Source organism: Lissotriton helveticus, chromosome 9 (genome assembly GCF_964261635.1).
Source record: "Lissotriton helveticus chromosome 9, aLisHel1.1, whole genome shotgun sequence".
Taxonomy (NCBI): domain Eukaryota; kingdom Metazoa; phylum Chordata; class Amphibia; order Caudata; family Salamandridae; genus Lissotriton; species Lissotriton helveticus.
The window spans coordinates 378,864,684-378,874,896 of record NC_136070.1 but is presented as its reverse complement, the minus strand read 5'-3'; positions in this window follow the sequence as shown (position 1 = coordinate 378,874,896).

Sequence of the window (10,213 nt, the reverse complement as noted above, 5' to 3'; positions counted from 1 at the left end):
TGCGGGTGAACATACCTGGCGGGGGTTGGCGGCACTCCAACGGTCTTTCATCCATTGACCCGCCAACATCTAAACAAATCGGGCAGACCTCCTAGTGGGCGGGTGAGGAATTGACAGAAAAATGACAGAGGGGCTGATTCCGCCAAGCTCTAAATCAGGCCGTTAGTCTTTCTTCTGCAAATCATAATCTGCCAGTAGGACAATGTCCATATTTAAGCCACTGAGAGTCCAGCAACATTGAATATGTCATAGTTGACCTCACGCGGAAGCTTTTGGCTTGGCTGCAAATGCCCCAAGCTGGGCATATCTAGATTTCCTAGCTGCCTAGGTTGCTCCGCCTCTAGGACAGATTTTCCAGCTGGCCCAGGTCTTGGGTTTTATCTTTGGACACCCTATTGAAATTCGAGCAGACCACCAGCTTTCCGTCGTTGGTGCTTCCATTGCGTCCGTCGACAGGAAGCTTACTGCAACGGCCTTACAAAGTGCTGGCCTTCGGAGGAAGGGCATCTGTTAGAACTCACAGCCTTAGGGTTGTCTTCCCCCAAATGTTTGCCTGCCTCCTACACTTTTCTGGACTCGTTGTTGCTGGCTTTAGGACTCTGTTCACGTTACCACTGCTAACCAGTGCTAAAATGCTTATGCTTTCTCCCATAAACATGGTAATATTGGCTCATCCTCCATTGGCATACTTACTCTACTCATAAGTCCATCATAAAGTGCACTACATGTGCCCTGGGCCTATACATTTATTGTGCCACCCAGTTAAGTAGTCCTCCGAACATGGCTAAGGCTGTTAAGACACGAAACAAGGTGGTAAAACATACCTTAGCGAATGCTGCCATGTCTACCGTTCCCTCCACAGTGCAAAAGGACGTCTGAGGGATATGCGTTGAGGTGTTCGCTGCATTACGGGAATGGTGGTTGTCAAGAGCCGAAACTGATGTGACACCTCTGCGTCTGACGAAAACCACAATTCCCATGCAACTTAGCAAGTTAGCCGGCCGAAAGCAGGTGTAAAATCCCGGGAAACATCCGTTACTGTGGGGACTTTTCTTCGCGTACCGTTACTACGCAAGCGTTCGTACGCACGCGATGTAACAACACGTCACCTTTAGTACGCTTGCTGTTACATCGCATGCGTACTTACAACGCATGCGTAGTGGGCGGATGCCGTTTTTGGATGTCGTTGCGTCGGCCATTTGCTCCCTGGGTCTGCAGCTGCTGCGGAGGACGTAGGAAGCCGGAGGAGGCAGGAAGGGGGAGAAGATTGGAACCACGCGTAGAAAGGGGTAAGTGGGGCTGTGTAGGGTCATGTAGAGGCTGTGTAGGGGAGTGCAGGGTTGTGTACTTGTGTAGGGTTATACTGTTTTAGGGTGGTGTCGTGCAGGGTAGTGTTTGGGAGTAGGGACGGTTGTGTAGGTGTAGTGTAGAGTAGGGGTAGGGTCGGGCTTGGGGTAGAGGTTTAGGGTTTAGGGTAGTGTTGTAGTGTTTGTGTAGTGTAGAGTAGTGTTTTAGGGTTTAGTGTAGTGTCAGGGGGTCGTGTAGGGTAGTGTTACAGTGTAGAGGAAGGACTTGGGGTAGGGGTTGGGTCGTGCTGGGGGTAGTGTTGTAGTGTTTGTGTAGTGTAGGGTAGTGTAAGGGGGTAGTGTAGGATAGAGTTACAGTGTAGGGGACGGACAGGGGGTAGGTGTATGATCACCAAGTAGTGGTATGCGTAGAAAGGTTATGCAAAGTAAAAGTAAATTAATATCTTATTAATGCATTTGCGTAGTAATTGAATGCTAATTAAAATTATGCGAAGTAAAGGCATTTGCTATGTAAAAACATCACACTAAAAGCATGCGAAATAATGGCATGCTAAGTATCGTCATACAACCGTAAAATTCCTGGTGCTACCGTGGCTTATCGCTGGAATTTGTGTCACATTGCAGTTGTTGTGATGTGATTTTTTCACGTGCAGAACAATATACGAATTGGGCTGTGTATCCCGTCAAGATCCAGCACCTGACGCACTATTCCCAATCAACAGAAATACAATGAGATTTCTTAATTGATTTTGTGTGTACACTGTAAGTGCAGCCACTACCTCAGTGCAATTCAATACAGGATTTTATTGTTTAGAATAAATCGCAATGGTGCACCTCATGTCTTTTTGCACGGGAAGGGCTAGTCTACATTTCATTATCAGCACTTTAATGGAAGTAAAGTTGAGATAAATCTAACACACTATTCAGAAGTTGGTGAAAACAGCAGACACCACCAGTATTCCCGTGATAAGTGCCCCAAAATTTAACACCATGGTGGACACCATCAAATAACAGTAATAAGAACAAGAAAGAGTCACAGAGCAGTTAAGAAAACAACCAAAAACTTTATTATTATTTTTTTCAAAGTTTATCTTTTATAAACTTATATATGTAAATGATAAACTATTTTCAAACTTAATTTGTTTATTAACATATATATATGAACGATAAATAAACAAAATTTAACAAAAATAATACAAAACCACAAGGGGGAACACTCCTGTAGGGACCATGGATATTGACGACAAAGCCTGGAAAATAAAGCACTAAATAAGGACGTGTGTAATGCGCATATCAAAGGAGTGAGACACAGAGAAACAGAGAGAAAAATTGAGGGATGGAAAGAAAGAGAGTGACAAAGGAAGAAGTAAGAAAGAGAGTTAGAGAGATAGAAGGAAAAGAAGGAAGAGAGAGAGAGAGAGTGAAGAGAGGGAAGTGAGAGAGAGACACTGCCGCCCCTGCGCATCCATGAGCAAATAATTATTAGGTACCACCAGAGTGTGCAGCAGTGGGCACTCCAAGTGCCCGTCAAAACTCCACGCATCCCAGAGATGTCGCTGAGTCCTGAGTCATGAATGGTGGAGACCACATCAGCTTCTCCGCGGATCTCACAGATGTCGCTGAGTCCTGAGTCATGAATGGCGGAGACCACATCATCTTCTCCATAGCCCGGCAGATCTGACACATGTCGCTGAGTCATCAATGGTGGAGACCACATCAGCTTTTGGTGCCGCTAACCTTGTGGAACTCAAGTCCGTGCCACGTGGTGGTAGGCCCCTGATGGCCACATGAGCTTTGGATGGTACTAACTCTCTGCATCTCAAGTCCGCACCACGTGGTGGTAGGCCCCTGATGGCCATATGAGCTTCGGGTGGCACTAACCCTGTGCATCTGAAGTCCGCGCCAAGGGGATGGTAGGCCCCTGATGGCCATACAGATCAGGGTGCGACTAACCTTCTGCGCAACTTTTGAAAGACTCTTTATGATGGTTGAGACCCGTGGAGCATCGCCATCCAGTCAGCACCAGCAATAAAGGATGTGACGTTGTCGATCTATTATATTTGTGTGGTCACATGGCCTGTGACGCATGTGCCGGATGGGTGTGGTGTGTTTGCAAACCTGCCCTCAGGGAGTGGCCGTGAGATGTTGAGAAATAGACCACTGACCTGCACAACAACAGCGAGCACGCCCGCGACAGGTAGCTATGTGGGTCCAACGTTAGAACGTAATCGGAGTGGCGTGGCGTACGACGGAACAGGGCAGGTATAACCACAATGATGCAGACGGCTCGTAGTACTGCATCTGTGAATCAAGCGCGTGGGCCGCAGCTGTCACTCTGCGAGCCTGGGTGCGAACTGTTCATAATTCACACTACATAAGTATTGAAAAATCATTTTGTGATTCAGTCCTTCAGCTGGCATCTGTCCAAGGCATTTGTGAAAACATATCAGAGTTCTTTCTGTGAGAGATACCCCTTTCACGCTGCCTCTCCCCACATCAACAGGTAACGAACCCTCTTCCCACATTACCAACATACCTTGAACAACCTTCTTGGGCCCGGAAGTGTCCCTGTGCGGTTGGACAAAGAAGAATCTTAGTCATGTATAGATTTACATATAAAAATGTATTTAAAGAAAAGAACAACAAATAAGACTGAAGGGAGTCTGGTGCTGTGGTCGCTGCCACGAAGTTGGGGGGACTGCCATTCAGGACTCAGGACACAGTTATACTTGTAGGATCGGCTTGTGTTAAAGAGTGTTAGTGGGACTATGTGTCGCCGGACTTGCATATTGAAATATGCCTCGCTGATCGAAGGGAGTGTGGTGCTGTGGCTGGTGCCACGGACTTGGGGTCACTGCCATTCAGGACTCAGGACACAGTTACACATATGGGATCAGCTTGTGTTAAAGAGGGTAAGTGGGAGTACTTGTCATGGGCCTTGCATATGGAAATATGCTTCACTGATCAATGGGAGTGTGGTGCTGTGGTCGCTGCCACGGACTTGGGGGCACTGCCATTCAGGACTCAGGACACAGTTGCACATATGGGATCGGCTTGTGTTGAACAGAGTTAGTGGCAGCATGTGTTGCCGGCCTTCCATATGGAAATATGCCTAACTGATCGAAGGGAGTCTGGTGCTGTGGTTGTTTCACGGAGTTGGGGTCACTGCCATTCAGGACTCAGGACACAGTTACACATGTGAGATCGGCTTGTGTTGAACAGGGTTAGTTGGCACCATGTGTTGCTGGTTTTCCACAGTGTAGGCCGGAGGCAGAGGTCAGCAAAGGCCCACAGGTACATGGCGTTGACTTGAGCTGCACAGGGAGCATTTGGTCTTCTTAACCCATACAGTCTCTTATACAATTAGCGTCACTACTAATGTTGAATTGTAAATTTTGTAACCCCAGTGTAGGGCGGTCAGGATAGGCGCACAGCCACGTGGCGTTGAGTTGAGCTGCACAGTTAGTGGCACCTGGATAACTCACCCTGCGATGATACATGGTCCCGGCGGGCCGCACTGGGAGCAATGTCTTCTGTCTAATGAATTCTGCCTTGATAAGGCCACATGGTGATGACTTATGGTGCAGTGAGTTAGTAGCACCTGAAGCACACAGCGTGTGTGCAGCATGCGATGATGCGTGGTCCAGATGGGTTGCACTGGGAGCAATGTCTTTTGTGTAATGAATGATGCCTTGAGAAAGCCACGTGGCGATGACTTATGGTGCAGTGAGTTAGTAGCACCAGAAGCACACAGTGTCATGATACGTGGTCCCGGCAGGCCGCACTGGGAGCAATGTCTTTTGTCTAATGAATTCTGCCTTGATAAGGCCACGTGGCGTTGACTTGTGGGGCACTGAGATAGTGGTACCTTTGGCGCTCAGAGTGTGCGCAGCCTGTGATCATGCGTGGTCTGTGTGGGCTGCACTGGGAGCAACGTGTCTTGCGCACTGGAGTGCGTCATCTGCAATCGCCACTGCATCTGAATTGTGAGCCCTGCTGTCCGCAGTGTAGATCAAAGACAGTAGTCGGTACAGACATAAGTCTGCGGTGCTGTGCCGCTGTGTTTGCAGGGGGCTTGTGTGGAGGAGTCCCAAGGTCATGGAGGCAGCCAAGTGCCAGGGTGAGGGCTGCTGGTCTGGCAGACTCATTGGTGTTCCCACAAGTGAACGAGGCCTAGGGCTGGCCTATTTATTCATACTCCTACGGTGGAGTGGCGTACGTTGGACCAGCCCACTCCGCTTCTGCTTCCGGGGGGAACAACACAGCTACATAACCAAGATCTTCCCCACTGCCTTAGGTAACATGGTTGCGTCCACTGTGCACTACACTAAAAGTATCAATAGTATATCTCACCATGGAGAGGTTTGTGCTTTGCATAGTGAGGTCTGTGCGGCACATCAGCTTCACACTTGCCATTGTGTGCGATTCGTTGTTGTCATTGAGGATGCGGTCAATGGAAATGCGGAAACATTGTGCAGTGGTGGTTCTGATGTTGACGCATTGAAGCCCTTCGCTCATTGGAACCGACTCATCGCTTCTGCCATGCGGATAAGTACCAGCGCATTGCCACCACTGCGTGCATCGACACCGACGCAAAGCTTCGGCTACACACCGCATCTGTCAGGTTGTCAGCAACGCAAGATGGATTATCCGCCACTAACCTCTGCCTAGCAGCCAGCGGGGACAATGTCGTGAAGAGAAGCTTCTCTCCTCACCTGAGCACTACTCCCCACAGTGCGTTCCCAACACAGCTGTAGAAGATAGCACCCCGGGAAAAAGGGAAAGGGAAAAAACAACAAACTTCTGCCAGGTATCCTTGCTTCTAGGTCTGGTCTAGGAGTGTAAGTAGAGCACCACATGTAAAACAGAAGAAGACAAGAAACAAATGTGAATAGTACAGGCTACTAGCACTCTCCCTACATAACAGTAATGTGCATATTACCAGGGGTATGTAGAATGAAGGTCATCAATTGAAGATAGCATAGTTCTCAAGCACTAGGCATTTCCTCAAGGCAAGGCAGTCACCTGACTCTCTCACGCTGTTGAGTTCACAGAGTAAGAGCATAAGAAATAGTGATACACTTGTCGCTGTTAAGACAGCACAACGGATTACAGTTATAACCCCAGCCGGTTCCAAAATCTCCACTGGGGCCAGGGGATACAGTTTTTTAGTTTCACAGTAGGCGAGCAGAGCACCCTACGCAAGGTTCACAAAAAAGGAAAAACAAGATACTGAATTAGTAAAGGAGAGGGGTGCTCCAGCGCTTCTCTCCTTAAACAGATTGTCACTGTACCTGGCGCCGCCCGGGATGGAGGCGTGGGCATCCACGGTGCAGGAATAGTAAACACTCGAGAGGGGTCCGAATCCTTTGAAGACCTCACTCGTAATCGTTCCATTCAGCGGGAAGGCAACAGGCTAGCTGCAGGTTCCCCGAAGGTCTCCGAAGCAAGTTCGGGTCTTTTGAAGTCCTCTGCTGGAACCCTGAAACTCCCGTGGGAAGGAAAGCGTCCGCACAGGATACAGGGCTCGAGGACAGCCATGAGACGGCCGAACTGCTCTGTGGCTCACGGCGAGATTGTTAAGCGTCTTCCCTTGCCCCGGAAGCACTTAAATGATAGGCGTGCCGCTGAGGGAGGTCCCGTTTGGCTCCGTGCGACCCCGCTGCCTTCTGGGTTTTGTAGTGCAGCGAGGAGCCGTATTTCTTGTATCGCAGCCCCTGCCTGTTGGAAAGGTGTATGTGTTCCTGCTGTGGGTAAAGAAGCGCAACAGCATCTTGGACATCAACGCACCCAGGATCAAGTACGTTTGTTTATCGGGCCTCACTGGGTCCCTGTATCCAGCCCACTCTCCATCGCAATCGGCATGAACTTTTGACTTTGTCCTGGTCCGGTGCAACCAGATTTCCCAAGTGTTAGACCTGGCACCTTTTGGCATGGTCTCCCCAGACCTTTTTAGCTTCCGACGTCCTGTTTGGACCTTGTTTTGCTGGCGTAGAACTTTGAACGCTTTTGACACTGCCATTCAGTGCCAAAAAACTGTGCTTGTCATATACATACTGGTGATTGGTGTATACATGATTGGCTGATTTGAGTTAGCTGTAAGTCCCTAGGGGTAAGACATATGCCTAGGGCATGTAACTCAAATGCTCCTCCGTGGGCCTGCAGCACTGGCTGTGCCACCCGCAGAGGTAGCTCTTCAAACGTGTCACAGGTTTGTCCTGATGGGGCCTCTGTGTGCAGGTTACTGTTACACAACTTGACATTTAAAAGCTATGTGCCAAGGCTCTGCATGTCTCTCGCCATATCAAAATACTCCCTGAAAGCAGGGTGCAGTGGCAGGAAGAGGTAGGGCATGTGCACATGTGCGCTACATGCACTGCTAGTGATTGTCACCGGATTCTGTGTTCCATATGGTAGGCCCTGCTTCTCGCATTGGATTGACAGGAGGGATCTGTGGAAAGGCTATTGAGCTGAATTTCCTACATGCAGAAGAGTGGTAGTATAGTGTTTAATATCCATGAGTTAGTAATGGTGAATCCTCTCCGGTGGGGTGAGTAGATTCAACATTACTAATGTGGAAATACCACTTTTGGGATAGTGGGTATTTTGATGCTTGAGGCTCTGTGTGCCTGTTGGCCTGTGACCACTTCACAATGGAAAACATATACATCTGTGCATTCCTAATACACAGCCATGAACTAGGGGCTCAAGGGAAACAGCAGACCTTTGACTCCGAGAGGAACAGATAAGAGGGGGTGGAATTGGCACCTGCATTCCAAAGAGACAGGATCCTGGCCCCACTAAAGATGCTGATCAAGCCTCCCAGGGTAGAATGGCAAACAGTTCAACATTTAGAGAGGGCGTGTGCATTTCAAAGGTGGCCTTTTGAACTGATCTCATCTTCAAAGGCAATTGGGCGTATAACTACTGCTTTTCTGTCCTCAGGAGTTAGAGACGCTTGAGGATTTGGACCCATACTACACTGGTTCGGCAATGGGACATCAACAAAAGGAACTATTAGGGAAAATGGAACTGCAACTGGATTATCCATAGACTTGTTGTGGTCTGGGGCTTGTCGTGCTCTAGAAAGGGGACTATCACTTGGTGGATTTTGCCTGGATGTTGCTGGCCTGCTGCTGTTTGCCAACTGTTGTGGCCCTAGTTCATAAGCACAATACAAGGGCCGGTTGGCTGGCATCCATGCCACGAGATCCCAAGTACAGAAAGGATATCCCCATTTCCACACATTGCCACAAGATCATAAGGACTGGGCAGGGTGCAGCGGAAACGGGTGGAAGGAATTGTCAGTTAGGACAAGGTCCTTCCCCGCCTATGCTGTCATCACACTGTGCAGAGGATTATGCTGGTAAAGATCAGCAGCCCACCTGGAGTGCCTTAACATGAGGAGTCTGAGGAGTGCATAGGAAGGTTTCTGAGTCCAAGGAACCCAAAGTTACAACCGGAGACCAGTGCTAGCGTGGACTTCATAGCGCGTGGTGTCTGTGGGCTGTTGGGAGAAGTTTGCGGAGTTTGCAGGACCCAAACTGGAAGCCTAAACTGTCTCCGACCTCCAGATCAGGAGGACAACAGTGCCTGACATTGTTTCCTACATCCAAGGTCTCCTGCATCATCTCCCTGGACCCACACAACAAGGTACTCTGTTGTTGAGAAAATTGTAACTGGACCTGAGGGGTCTCGTTGTGCCTTGTGCGCACCCATGGCTCGCTGCTGGGAGCAACTGCAGCCCGCACCTCTGCTGGAGGGGAAGCATTTCTTTAATTTGGAAGGGCACCAGCTTATGGTGTCACAGTCTTTTGCTTACGGGGGGATAGTGATCCTGCACTTGTGAAGGTGCCGCCAGATGCCTGAAGGCCTAATCTGGATAGACAATAACACGCAACTGCCTCCTTCCGCTTATGGTGGTTCTGACAATCTAACCAAAGTGTCACCAGCAGGTGCAACATATATTGTTGGCTGGTGTCATTTGAGTGGCTGAGGGGCTGGGTCAAGATGCATAGTCAAAACATGTGATTGCTTGACCATTATAACTGTACGGGCTATGCAATATTGGGTATGTTATGTTTCATGCTAGTGTGTTAGCGGGAAAGTGGAATACCTCTGATCAGCGTACTTATATGTTCCTGTTGCTTGTGAGTGAATACCTATGACTAGTACATATATGTTAATGTCGTTCTGCTGCTACTGGAAAAAGTTGATATTTACGTAGAACTGTCAAGTATATATCCAATGTGTATGCCGTTTTGATTTCAGTGTGTGTCGTACAAAGACCAGTGTTTTATACATATGGTTTGGAATCTCTTTTTTAGCTTACTCGGTCTGTTGTAAGGGTGGTGTTGTACCAGCACTTTTGACTTTGACCCGGAGGATAAGCCTGACTGCCCTGTGCTAAGCTATCCAAGGGTGAGCATGGGTTATCCGGCAAGTGTATTGCACTTATCCTATCGCTGACAGTGGATTCTCTCTGACTTCTATGCATCCCAGCCAGCCAGAAACCACTGGGTCTAACACCAAGTAAGGGCTAATTGCTCCTGTTGGAAATGACCCTTTCTGCAGGGTCGCCCCTGAATTTTCTGCCTTTCCTCCTCCCCTTTTTGTTGAATATTTGTGTTAGCTTTAGGCCTCTGGGCACTTTACTACTGTTAACCAGTGCTAAAGTGCATGGGCTCTCTGCTTTAAACATTATATCAATGGCCTATTCACAATTGACATATTTAATTTACTTATAAGTCCCTAGTAAAGTGTGCTACATCTGCCCAGGGCTGGCTAATTAAAAGCTACTAGTGGGCCTGCAGCACTGATTGTGTCACTCACTTAAATAGCCCTTTCAATATAGCTCAGGCCTGCCACTACAGAGCGGTGTGTTGATCTGGCAAGTAAATCCTCTT